The following is a 13,752-nucleotide window of genomic DNA, read 5'->3' on the forward strand; positions in this document are numbered from 1 at the left end:
ACTTTGTATTTGGGAGGAAAAGAACTTGAGAATTTTTAAAATGCAAATATGGGAAAAGCCAAGATGTATAGACCTTTCCATCAAGGCAGAGGCTTTTACATGCTCTGCATTTAAAAGGCTGGGTTTGAGTCTCTAGTCTGTGTCAATACTTTGCTCCAACATGCTGATGTTTAGCAGTTGTTAGGCAGACAGGCCTCTCTGTGCAGTGCCTTTTAAATGCTGCTTCTGAAGATAAGTGAACATTTTACTTCAGTTTGTTTCTGAAAAGAATTGACAAAGGTTCTCCATCTTGAGGAGCGAAGGGACTGGAGAGCTGAAAAATCTGAAGGGAGATTGACAATTTACCGGTCCTTCCCTAGCTTCCTAACCCCTGTGGGCTGTTTATGGGTAAAGCGATTCTTTTGTTTGCTCCTCCAATTGCGTAAGAAGGCCGTCTGCTGCAGAGCCAGCCAAGCCACTCCAGCCTCCAAGGATTATCCTGAATCATGTGATAGTGAGTCCTCTGCTCTTGGGCAACTGGATGGGTCGATCATGACTGCGGTGCTAACTGAAAGTCCTCCTGCTCTGTCTAAAATAGGCCTTATCTCATCGTGAATTTCTGTATGACAGGATGTCTGTGTTGCAAGCACAGGCGAATTGATTACTCTTTCAAGTGGGCCAAAGGGTCAGAGAGCACTGGCCACATTACACACCAGAGATGCGTTCCCTTGGCCCATCACTCACGTGATCATGGAGCTGTGTTTGCGGGACAGAGGTGTGGAAGACTTCAGTAATGAACGTTGCTGCCTTAACCTGAAAAAAGTACACAACAGGATATTGTACTCCTTCTCTCATAAAACCTACAATGATCACTCAGAGGGACTCACTGATGATACATTTAGGATCAGTGAGGGAAAATTCCCCCCTTCGTGCAAACATTTCCGGGCGAGATTTAATAACACCATTGTCTTACCCCATTCACACGATTTCAGGAGGGGTCCAGTCATTACCTTCCATGTTTTTCTACCAGTTCTTTGGTCTTTTTCCTGACTGCAGAAAACCTGCTGCAGAGTTGCCTGATTGGTATCGCTAGGACACGTCCATCTGGAATCACCCTGAAGAACATGTGGACTTCATCAGGGCTGGCCCTGCAATCTGGCAGAGTGAGGCAGCCACCTCAGGCAGCAGATGCTGGGGGAAGGCAGCATGTGGAGAGGGCCGCGCCCCACTGGGCCTGCTTTGCCCCTCCTAAACTAGCCCATCGCCTTAAGATGTAGTGGAGGACATTATTCCAACATGCCAAGACAGACTCATCTGCTAGTCTGTTCGGCTATTGTATGTGGAGTTGGAGTAGCTCAGTCAGCGAAGTGCCTTGGGTCAGCCCTGGATTTCACCATCGTACGTTTCATAGAAGGCAGTGACTCAGAAAGATGAACTGCTGGCTGGATAGTCCCTGAGCTGGTTTAACACAGGTCTTTGTGGGATCTCTAAATTACCGGAAATCTGAATTGGAGTCATGGTAGGAAATATTAGTAGCCCAAAGTCATCAAGCAGTTCACGGTTTTTCAAGACCAAACTTATGCTGAAATACTGCCGTGAGGTTTGGATGACACAACAGACCAAAACAGGTTAAAAAAAATAGTAGATCTTAATGTGGACAATGGTAAAAAAAAGCCATTGTCTTTTGAGAACATTTACAGTGTAATCCGACATACAGGAAATATGTAGAGCATGTTGGTAGCACCCAAAGGGACTACAAAGATGGAGTCTGTACAAGATGCTTTAATAACCTGTCAGTGACATGCAGTTTGGAGGAGGGTGAGGAATCAGGTGGGGGATCAGGTACGAAGAATGGCAGAGGCACGGGAGAGTCAAAACAGAGGGATGAACACCATACAAGGAGGAGAAGAGCCTTCAGGAAGGACAGGCATGAGCATTTTTAAGGCATGTCGCAAAGGACACAGTCATTAAGGTGCATTAATTTAATAATTTAATTCAAATATTTGTAAGCTGCCTATTCTACCATTGGCATCCCTAGGTGACTCATTGCATCCCAAGGCAACTCACAATGTGGGAAGCGAGTCTTGTAACATGGATTCCTGATCTGATCATCCAAAGTCTAAAGTGGTTCTTACAGTGTCAGGCTTTTAGCAGCCGCAAGAGATTTTGCTCATTGTGTCCTGACTAAACCCACCCAGTCTCTATCAACAGTGTCCCACAGGGGTGCAGAACCCACGGGGTGGGGGCCAGATCTGGCCTGTGCAGAACTAGCCAGGTCCTCTGGGATGTGCCAGATATCCCGATCCAGTTTTGCACAACCCAGATTATTGCTGGGTTCCCAGCTTCTGCAGTCCCTGCCCCCTTCTAAAGGATGGGATGCCTTCCCTAAGGCTTCTTTACCGGCATTGGGAACAGTCAGGCTCAAATATGTGGGTCTTTTGACTGCTCCATGGCTTTGCCCTTGGCCCACCCCACCCCACCCCACCCCTGGAATGCAGCCCTAAAGAGCTTCTCTGAAGGGGAGTTTGGCCTTCCGCCTCCCTTTGGCATTGCTCAGCCAGGACTCTGCCTCTGCTTTAGCACACACTGGGGGACTTCCTCTTAAGGGAAGAAAGAGCTGCATGCAGGTGGTTTCTCAAAGGGGAGAGGGAACTCTTAAAGAAAAACATTCTTAGCAAATCAAAAGCTCCCCACAAGTAGCATTGAATACTGTAACACATTTACAACAAGTAGAACCTCATGCATGTGGATTACCATTAGGAAGAATATTTACTGAGATGGATTAAATTATCCTTGAGAAACCTAGAGGATTTTGCAATTATCATCATCTACTTGCATACTTTGGAGAGTCAAGAGCCAGGCAGGCCATAAAGAATGCTAGGAGAGATCATTTTACACAAGACACTGGTGGCTGCATTCTGTATTATGTTAGAGAATGTGTAAAAACCTGCCCTCATTTCCTGATTGTTAAGATCACTCTTTCCTTTCTGTCGGAAGAGAAAAATATTCCAAGCATGCAGAGAGTTCTTTTTAAAAATTTATTGCAATGAAGGGAACAGAAAAGAATGGTTTCCTTCCCATTCTTCTGTTCACCTGAGCACATGTTCACCCCACCCCCCTTTTGAACCCTGCTCCTGGCCGCTTCTTCCCTCCTCGTTTCCTCTGATTGGCTGGGGTACTGGGAGTTTACACTCTTTCCGCCCACCTACTCTGCGCTGGCCCTTCTTCCCAATCCAGCCCTGCCCCCAGTGGGCTACAATAGGCTCATTTTGTTCTGCCAAGCTTATCGATAAACAATCAGGAAGTATTTGGCCCTCCTGCCTAAGTGGCTGTTTCCCCACACCTTGTGCTATCTGATTTTAGCCCCTCCCCTCCTTTGGGCTAAGTAATTTTCTTTGTTACCCTTTTAAATCTCTTTACTCCCTTGTTTCAAATCATCCTTTCACACCTATCACTGATGTTCACACCATATGTATTGAGAAGACATGTACCAGCAAGTGGAGTAGTTTTCACACAGCAGCTGCCTGCTGCAGGAAGAAGCAAGGCTGTATTTGAATGCAGAATGAATTGCATGCGCATGCGCCCAGGCAGCTGGTGGCAGGGACTCCAGAAGGGCTGCCTTGCAAATTAGGGAGGACTCCCATAGCAAGAGCGATGCCTGGCAAGTCTAAGGCAAGGGCAATGGCATATATTTGGGCTACCCACAGGTTTGGAGCACTCTTTTAATGATTTTGGAGATCACAAAGCCCAGCTGGGCAGCTTGTTTTTGTGATCCCTGTTTTGACAGCCCCTGCCAGCCCCTTCAGATGACCCAAGAGACAGCATGGAGGGTCTGCAGAGGCTGTCAAACACCAGTTAAATGGTTCTTGCTTACATGAAAATAGCTGCACGTTTTCAACTGTGTGGGACCCTGGCTGCACAGCTGTATGATTGGGGATCCTCAGCTGGAAAATCTTGAAGGGGGCACCTGCTGTGAAGTGCATTAGGTGCCCCAGACATTGGCTCAAAGATGCTCCCCCCCCCCCGACCCCGCTTGTGAGCTGTCAAAGGGCACATTGTCCTGAAAAAGCAAGGGCACCTGTGATCTTAGCTCATGACATTAGGGTGGTGAGATTTACACCCCTTCAGAATGAGATCCTTTCCCCACCCTCACAGTCCTCAGGATGATGCCCTTTCCCACTTTGCCTCCAAGACTCCCTCTGTTCAGGAAAGTAGCCACTGATAGCTTCCTCCTTTGTGAATCTGTCCACTCCCATTTTGAAGCCATCTAAATTGGTGGCCATCTCCACTTCCCATGGCAATGAATTCCATAGCTCAACACTGTGAGTTGTATGAAGAAGTATTTTCTTTTATCTGTCCTAAACCTCCCACCAATCAGCATTATGGGTTGATCCCAGATGCTAGGATGTGCCCATTTCAATTTTGGCCAATTTCAGGGAAGTTAATCAGCTATAATTTCTGAGTGGAAAGCATTTTCAAATGATTCTGTCACAATTTTGCCCATGCTTGATGCTTTTTTCACACAACTGTCCCAGCTAAACTGTTTTGGCAGGGTTTTGAAGCTCTACCCCAAACCCTGAAAAACTGTTTGATGAGAGATGACTGTGTGATCAAGGCACACAATGAATGGTGCATCTTCTCATCATATGGCTAGGGATGCTGTCTTCCTGGACCTAGGTTAGAGTTGTGACTGAAAGATTGCCAAAACTCATAAAGCCCACGGGCACCTGTCCCTTCCTTCTAGTCCGTGTGGGCACAAATGGTACCACCAAATGGAGCTACAAAGAAATAACATCAATTGTGATGCTCTGGGAAGGAAACTCTAGAACTTCGAGGCCCAGATAGGCTTCTCATGCATCCACCCAGTTCTTGGAAAAGGAATAGAATGGGAAAGAAGGATACTCTAGGGTAATTATTGGCTATACAGGTGATGCTGACATGAGAGATTTGGATTCTGGAACCGCAGACTACATCTCTTGGAAGATGAACTGTGGCAAGGGGCGGGTTCCATTTCACAAGAGCTGGAAAGAACATTTGTGGCTACAGCATGAAGAATTTCACAGGAGAGCATTCAACTGAGGAGGGAGATGTAAACTTGGATGCAACAGTGGATGAAGGCTTATGGATCAAGACAGAGAGAAGAGCTCTAGTAGTACCCCAAAATAGTCTTCCCAATAATGTAGGAAAGAAGCCGGACCATGAAGCTCATGGTCTCCAGTCTGCGAGCACCAATGTCTATAGTAAGGGAAACAAGCAGAATTAACTCAGACTCGAAACACATGAAGGCAAGTATGACTTGATAGGGATTGCTGAAACCTGGTGGGGTGATTCTGTACTGCAATATGACAACTGAAGTGTGTAACTTGTTCAAAAAGCAGGAGAAATAGGAAAGGAGTTGCATTACATGTTAAAAAAAGACTTATCCTTGCACAGAAATGCAAAGATGAGCCTGGTAGTGCCACTGAGAGCATTTGGGTAAAAATAAGTATGTGAAAGAATAAAAGGAACATGAGAGTCAGAGTCTAGTACCAACCACACAATCAAGGAGAAGTTGACTTTTGCTAAGCATTTCAAGGAAGTGCAATGAGGTCATAATGGGGGACTTCAGTTATCCAGCTATCTGTCAGGAGGTGAATTTTGCCAGAAGAGGCCCCTCCAAAAAATTCTCAACGTGCAATTCTCGTAACTTTCTTCTACGGAAAGTGGAGGAAGGAACTAGAGGATCAGCCATGCTTGACTCAATATTGACTAATATGGATGATGGTGGGATAAGGTGGGCGTTAACAGGAACTGGGGGAAAGTCAGGGCCCCAAGGTAGATCAGCTTAAATGATGCCACATGCATTGCTAGTTTTCAAGTAAGGCTATTCTTGTCTGGGATAGCCCTGCTGCCTACCTTTCCACCTTTCCCCACACCAAACCAGTGCAGAGTGAAAAAACAAAACAAAAAACCACTGTTGCTTCTGTGGGATTTCTTGCGGAGGAGTTGCATGTGTTTTAAGAGTTATATGATTCATCCTTTGACTATTTTTAATTAGAAAGAGGAACAAGAACAGAATAGAGGGGGGCATCTTGAACTAAATGCCTAGATTATCCTTTTACGCAAGCACTTATCCTTCCAAGTGTCACTTGTAATACCTTCCTGCCCTCATAATCTAGAGTGATTCAAAACCAAATCCTTTGGTGTACCTGGGAAATTATGGGAAAAAGATGCAGCTGAGATCATCCAGTAGAAGATCTGGCATCCTCTACTAGGCTTTACAAAAGGTTCTAGTCATCCTTCTAGGGAGGAGGGGCAGGAAGGTGGAAAAAAACTAAGCAAAAAAAACAAGTGGTGAAATGATTAATGAGTAAAACAAGCAAAGGGCCACCCATGATGTTGCAGAAACTGCTTTAAACAACTTTATAAATGTCTTGTTCAAAAACAGAATATGCTTTCCTTGCTCTTTGGAAGCACCAGGAACTGGGCCTGGTCTATACATGCAGAAGAAAGAGATGGCTACTTAGCGGACTGTACCATTCAGCTTGTGGGTACGGGGTTACAGTTTTCAGTGCTCCCCTACATGAAAGATATCAAGCAAGCATGAAGCTAGCAGAGCAGGGAGCAAACAGGGCTGGAAGTTTTTCCCCTGAGCTGTGCCTTTTAATTATGGAGAGCTGGTTTTATGTGGGTGAGCATTCAACAATCACCCTATCTGTGTGCAGTTTGAACTGGCAACAAGCCCTCAGTGACCCTCCCTTTCCACATCTGTCAACCTCGAAGAATGGTTTCCTCTGGGCCCATTCTGCACAGCCACCCGGAGCAACTGGGCACACAGCCTTCCTGGCCACTCTGTTGCTGTGCTGCTCCAGGGGTGCGAAACATGCCTGGCAGGAAGGCTCTGTGATGGCAGATGGTCTTCCCAGATCAATGCTTGGGGTCAGGCAGAACAAAGATTTTTGAGCAAGAGAGATGGAGAGGCAAGCCAATTCCATCTTCTTCCCCCATACACTAATTTAGATAGCTCATACGCTAATCTTGCTAGACCTGGAAATGATCAGAGTTGTAGTGTAGCACATCTGAAAGGCACCATCTGAGAAAGGTATTCTAGATTCAAAGATCTTTTTCTCTATTTAAAGCTGGACTCACAGGTACTGGCTTTGTCCTTTTCTGATTGCTTTGCTTATCGTGTGTGTAGGCGTTTCCTGTTTCCTGTTGTCCCGGCTCAGAGTTCTAAGATCTCTGGCTATTAGTTTGCCTACTGTTTTCTATTGTAGTTATTTCCAGAGTTCATTGTTTCTCTTGGAGCTCAGTGTTGACTCCATAGTTGTTGGCATGGTGATCTGGTGCCTGCAGGCCATCCCATCTGAGAAGCAGCCCTGGTTCAGTGGCACAACTAGTACCAGTACCCAAGAGAACAACAACCCAAGTCCCCTTTGTGCTCTCAGGCCCTTGTAGTGACTGATGGAGGATCCCACTGAGATTCCTTCCTTTGGGCTTCTTTGTAGCCTACCTGTGCCCTTAGGGGGTCGCAGGGAAATTGCAGCTTTTACCCAGCACTGGAATAGTGTTAGTGTGGGATGCCTCTGTGAACACAGGATAAAAAATTTAAGGATTCAGGAAAGTACGGAATGGGGGAAAAGCTGGACAGCATCTGAGCACACAAGATTATGCAGTTCAGTATGACAAAACAGTAGCAAAAGACAAACGAAAAGGAAACATGCAGTCAAGTGAGCACAGCCTTGTGCAGGTGCCCTACCAGGTTCCTTGAAGATCCACTATGTCCATGGCTAAGTCCTCCTGCTGCCTGTGGCAGATCTTTCTCCACTTTTACTTGGGAAAGAATATAGCTAGGCATCTGTGCTGGAGAAGCCCTGAGCAATCTCTCCTGGTGTTGGAAGAGAAAGTCTCTAGGAAAAAAGCTTATACCATAATATAAGCACAATGCCTGTGTTGTTTCCGATGTCGCCCAGCTTCCAAGTTCTGAGCCTCCACTTTGTTGCCAACAGAGGCCAAATCAGGGTTTATTCAAGGAAATATGCTAATATAGTCAGAGTGATGCCTGCAGCTCCAGAAAGAAGAAGCATGTACTTATAGGAAACACGTGACAATAGTCAAGGATATGTTCAGTATGATTGCATTTTCCAAGTAACCACCCTTTCACACATCCTCCAAAACAAAAATGTTGACTAAATGTTTCTGGGAGAAGAAATAACTTGGAGGAAAGACTATCCCTGTTTCAGAATTCGTGGCTAGAAAACCATAGCCAAAATATTGACTCGTCAGCATAGATCCGGATGTGAAATCCCCAGTCAATACCCCTTGGTGCACTTTGCTTCCCTTCCCTGGTGGCCCCCCATGAGTTGCCAGGTCTCCACGCAGCAGTGACAGCGGAAGATACAGAAAGGCCCTGTGGGTTACTGGGCACTCAGCCAAGCAATCTCCTGCCTTAGTTCCTCAAACCACCAAAATTCCCTTTGCCTGCCTGCCAATGGTATACAGCTAGTTTCTCACCTCTGTGTCCCGTACTGTGCAACCTGTTTTTTCGTGGGCTTTTCCTTCAACTCTTGTCTCCACCAGGTAGCGTTCCTCAGGCATCCATCACCTGGATCACAGGCCACCTTCTTCCAGTTTCTTTAACTACTGTGTTTCCTTTTTGCAGCTCCTCAACACCCTCCTCCTTCTCCCCCTATAGCAGGGTGAGCAACTCTCGGGCAGCCAATGTTGTTGGCCAGTGGTGAGCGACCGTGCCAGTTCCAGGCCAAAACACTGTCAACTCCTGACTCTCTGAGGGGGGGGAGGAGGAACACACACCTGCCGGCTCTACCTGACAGAAGATGGGATGGAGATGGGAAAGAGAAGATGGAAGATGAGAAAGAAAAAACGAGTAGGTGGACCCATAAAAGTGGGTCTTGTTCCGAGCCTTCCAAAACCTGGAGTCGGCTCTGCTTCATGATACTCACACATTCTTCACATGTTTCCTTAGTCCATGTGTACCTTTCCATGGACCTCTTTGCCTCTAGACTGTCTCCCAGGCTGCTTCCCTGCATCCCAATGAGTCCTTGGCCTTCTCTTGTGTAAGACCACAATCTCAGTTGATTTTCCTTCCCTCAGAGAATCAGGATTGCAAAAGGTTTCGTCCCTTTGGGCATGCTTCTGTGACAACTCAGACACTCAGGTTTGAATTCTTCATTGCTGTAAGGAAAATGGATTGTCAGAGAATGCACTTGCTGGAGTTCTCTGAGCGCTGGAGTCCCTGATGCCTTGGCATAATTTGCACTCCATCTGAGTTCAGCAAATAGATTTTGTAAGAATTAATAAGACTTGAAGCAATCTTCAAGTATTTATTTATTCAGAAGCAATCTGGTGACTTTTCACATTCATAAATGATGCATAAATCCAAGAACACTGTTTTGCGAGGAATTGGCCCATTACATTGCTGAAAGAGATACCAAACCATGTCACAGCACAATAACTTTTCTCCTGATCAAGCAAAAAGTGATATATAAATATTTTTACAAACCTTCAGTGTACTCTTTTTCATCCACTGCATTCTGGAAAGCTGATAAATGCTTGCCAAATAAACAACACTCTGTGTGCCAAAAGTGCATATAAAGACATTTAAACAAATAGTCAAGAGAAAGAGGTCTTTTTAATTGCTATATTTTTATGATGCTAAAACAATAACAGGAAAACCTTGAGCAGACAATTTCTTCTTTCCGTTTCATGATTTACTGAAAGCAGAAATTTCTGAAGCACCCTTTTCTGTCTGTTTATCAGGGAAGAGCAGAATAAAATAGATTGTAGCACAACACTGGAGCTCTGACCAATTCCTGCTGAGCAACCAAAGACATGCAATTACTAAAGATATAATTTACAATTAATTAATTAAACCTATCTCTGCAGGGAACAGGAATGTATCAATTAAAGTCTCATTTGGGAATGCCGTGACCACACCCATGTACAGATACAGCTTATATTGTAAACCTGCTGTCAGGAACTGTCCTAGTTCTAATCTGTATGCAGAACTTACTATGTTTTAGATGTTTAGTAATTCTAATAAAGCTCCTCCAAAGTCTGCTTTTTTCTCTTGAACAATATGTTGTTTGCACATGCAGCTACCTCACTATTTACTCTTGATAACAAAGGGTTATCTGTTTTGGGGAATGAGTTCTATTATCCTTGTAAGTATGCTGCAATGTAGTTCTGCAGCACCTTTGGTCTCACCATTGGCTGCAAGACATTTGTACTTCGTAACATGCAGAACAAACCCCCCACCTTTCCCCTGCCCAGCCTTCCCCCCTTTTTTCTTTGCCTAATATCCTCTTAAAGAAGACTTCTATTGACTTGTTTGGGGACTCTTTGCTGGTCTTAATAAATGCGTAATTCTACCGGTTCAGGTGAAAACATACTGATAACATTTAGCGCAATAAAATTGCCTTTTTTGAACTGGACTGAGCTTTTTTTATTTTTGATGTTGTGTGCACTGCCCTGGGGTACTGAAGATAATAAATATCAGGAACAGTGATGCTGGTGACTGTCATTGGTGTGGGGAGAAAAGTGTTGTGAAATTCTGTTAGAAAAAGATATTAGAGAGAAGGGAGAAGAATGTAATCCTACATGTGTTTTCTTTGAAGTAAGTTCCACCTGACTGGGTTGTATGTGAATTGTGGTCCAACACATGGCCATTTGGGGTGTATTGCAGCCTAAATCCCTTCTCTTGCCATGTTAGGGTAAACATGATAGGGTAAACATTAGGGTAAACTCTTAATGACCGGGATTTCAGTTTAGGTCAGAACAATCCTATGGAAGGGTTTTTATTAAAAATATACACCCTCTCCCCTTGTATGATGGTCTCCATCTAATCACCTCCCCCAACTCTGAAAAGAAATTAGGAGTATCATGCTATGCATGATTAGACAGGAACGTGTCCTACAATTGTAGCACTTCTGCCATCAAAAATGTGTAGCATGGGGCCTTCGGCATGTCAAACCAGGAGAGCCTCTGCCTTGCAGATTCTGTCTTTTCCAGCTTTGCGAATGGAAGGTGATGTTTTTTGGCGATTGACCATGCTGAGAATGTTGGCATGTTTAAAATAAGCTCAACATGTAAGCAAGGACAAGCCACAAAGGAATCTAATCTGCCTAGATTAGAATTTAAGTGGATGCCAGGATGCGTGCTTGTGTGCTTTGGGGACTCACCGCATATGCTGCAAGGAACTCTTGCATGGGGTGTGAGCAGGTACTGATCATGGTCAGCGGGAACTGTGGCACTTCTTTTAGTTTTGCGTGGGCTTATTTATGCGTGAAGGACATGAACGAAATGAGGTGTGGGTGATCAGGCCCCTTCAGGAGCTATGAAAGGGGTGCTGATGCTTGAAAGATTTTTCTGCAAGGGAATGGGAACGACTGTTTGCTCTATCAGGACAGTGTGAAAAGCAAACTATTGAAAATGTCAGAGGTGTAGATTTTGACTGTTCCCTAGGAACAGGAAGGGAGGAAAGGAAGTATCTCAGACCATTTATTGTGAATTAGAATGCATTATACAATATATAAAATGCAATAAAAATATACCCAAGAAATGTTACATTATCTCCTTTGGAATATTTGCCAGGTTAAACACAGTTAAGTGAAATAGGTTTGTTTGAATGAGGTGCAATTAATTAAACCCCTAAACAAAAACCTTCAGCCAAATATAATGCAAACATAGACCCACTGCAGTCAGAAAAACATACAGTCTGTCAAAGCCATTCATCAATAGAACAAGCTCCATTTTAAGAGGAGGTTTTTCCATTTCCCCACAATTCCCCCCCCCCTTTTTTCCCTCTGGAAAGGGAAAGAAAAACTCCATTGGAAAACTCCTCCAAAAATAGGGGAAACATTCCTTAGGATTTAACATTAATATGCAATGATGACTAATCATAGAAGTCATGGCAGTAATGAAATCAAGAGCAGCAAAAGTTCCAACCAAGAAAATCAGTGGTTTGTGACCAACAACTTTTTCTTATTTAAGCTCATTTCTTAGTTAAGCTTTCATAGCCTATTTTGTTAAATGTCTTATGCTGGGCACAATCAAACCTCCAGAATGTTGTGACTGTACGACTGAGAAGAAGCACCATTCATTCTGTGCCTTGATCACACGGTCATCTCACATCAGATGGTATTTCAGGATTTGGGTAGAGCTTCAAAACCCTGCCAAAACAGTTTAGCTTGGACAGATGTGCACAAACAGCATCAAGCATGGACAAAATTGTGACAGAAGCATTTGAAAGTGCTTTCCACTCAGAAATTATAGCTGATTAACATCCCCCAATTTGGCCAAAATTGAAACATGGGAGGGCCCTTCAGTTTGCATTTCAAAATGGAGACTATGTGCTAATCTGTATGTAGATCTAACTTCTTTTAAAGCTTTTCTTCAGTTTTGTAACATCCCAGTGACTAGTAATTAATTGTAAAGGTCCAGGAACATGCATATTACTGTGTGTGTTATTGACAATCCTATTATGTAGACACCTTAAACTTAACATGCATAGAAGGGGCGGGGTTCATAGTGGTGTGCTCCTGAGGGTCATTTGGTGTTTAAAATGCATTAATTGATTCTAATCCAATTCAATGCATTGATGTGCTTGAATCCTGCAGCTATCTCTTCGTTAACAGAGGGCAAATCTCCCTAATTAACACATAGTTCTGCAGTTGATACAGCATGAAACCAGGGAGAACTTCAGAAGTGGACACTCCAGATTCTGATTTCTGCCCACAGCACCTGCCTTACGAGATCATAAAAATGGCCTTGGAGGACCTTGAAGCAGTCTGAAAAGGGGCATTCTCGGATGAGGGAGGGGAGGAGAGACCAGGATATGAGAAATCTTATGGCTTCTCCAGCCTGAGCCCACTGCATGCCTTCATGGTCTCTCAGCAGCTTTAATACCATCAACCAAGGAAGTCTTCCAGGGTGACAGTCTGAGTAGGGATTGGGTGGTAAGCACTTCTGTGGTTCTGTTCCTCCTTAGGTGGCCTGTGCCAGAGGGTGGTGCTTGGGGAATACTGTATTCTCCAATATGGGTTTCTCTGAGTGCTGGTCTGATCCCCCATGCTAGCTTCATGAAACCACTGAGTGGAATTATCCAGTTTTGGAGTGCTTGGTCATCGGTACACGGATGACATACAGCTCTGTCTCTCCTACATCCTTATCAGGTGACACTGTGGATGTGCTAAGCTGGTGTCTGGCTGAGATAATGGACTGGATGAGAGCGAATGAACTGAAGCTCAGTACAGACAAAACCGAGATGCTGTTGCGGGGTGGTCTGACTGGGGTGTTCAACCTGTTCTGGATTGGGTTGCACTCCCTCAGAGGAGCAGGTTCATAGCTTGGAGGTGCTCAGATGGCACAGGGTGCCTTCTACTAGCTTTGGCTGGTGGCCCAGGCATGCCGCTATCTGGATAGGGATAGCCTCATTTCAGTGATCTATGCTCTGGTAATCTCCAATTACTGCAGTGTACTCTACACGGGGCTGCCCTTGAAGACTGTCCATATTAATAAGTGGAACCAGAAGGGCCATCTATATATAACACCAATTCTGGCCTGCTTGCGCTGGCTGTCTATATTTTTCCGAGCACAATTCAAGGTGCTGATTTTAACCTATAAAGATCCACACGGCTCAGTACCTGATGGAATGTCTCTCCTTACCGTAATCTACTCAGACCCTACAATCTTCATCTGGAACTTTCCTCCAACTGCCCAGAAAAATGCAACAAGGAGGAAGGCCTTTTCAGTGGTGGCCCCCCAGTTGTGGAA

Source organism: Varanus komodoensis, unplaced genomic scaffold (genome assembly GCF_004798865.1).
Source record: "Varanus komodoensis strain SLA01 unplaced genomic scaffold, ASM479886v1 scaffold42, whole genome shotgun sequence".
Classification (NCBI taxonomy): Eukaryota; Metazoa; Chordata; class Lepidosauria; order Squamata; family Varanidae; genus Varanus; species Varanus komodoensis.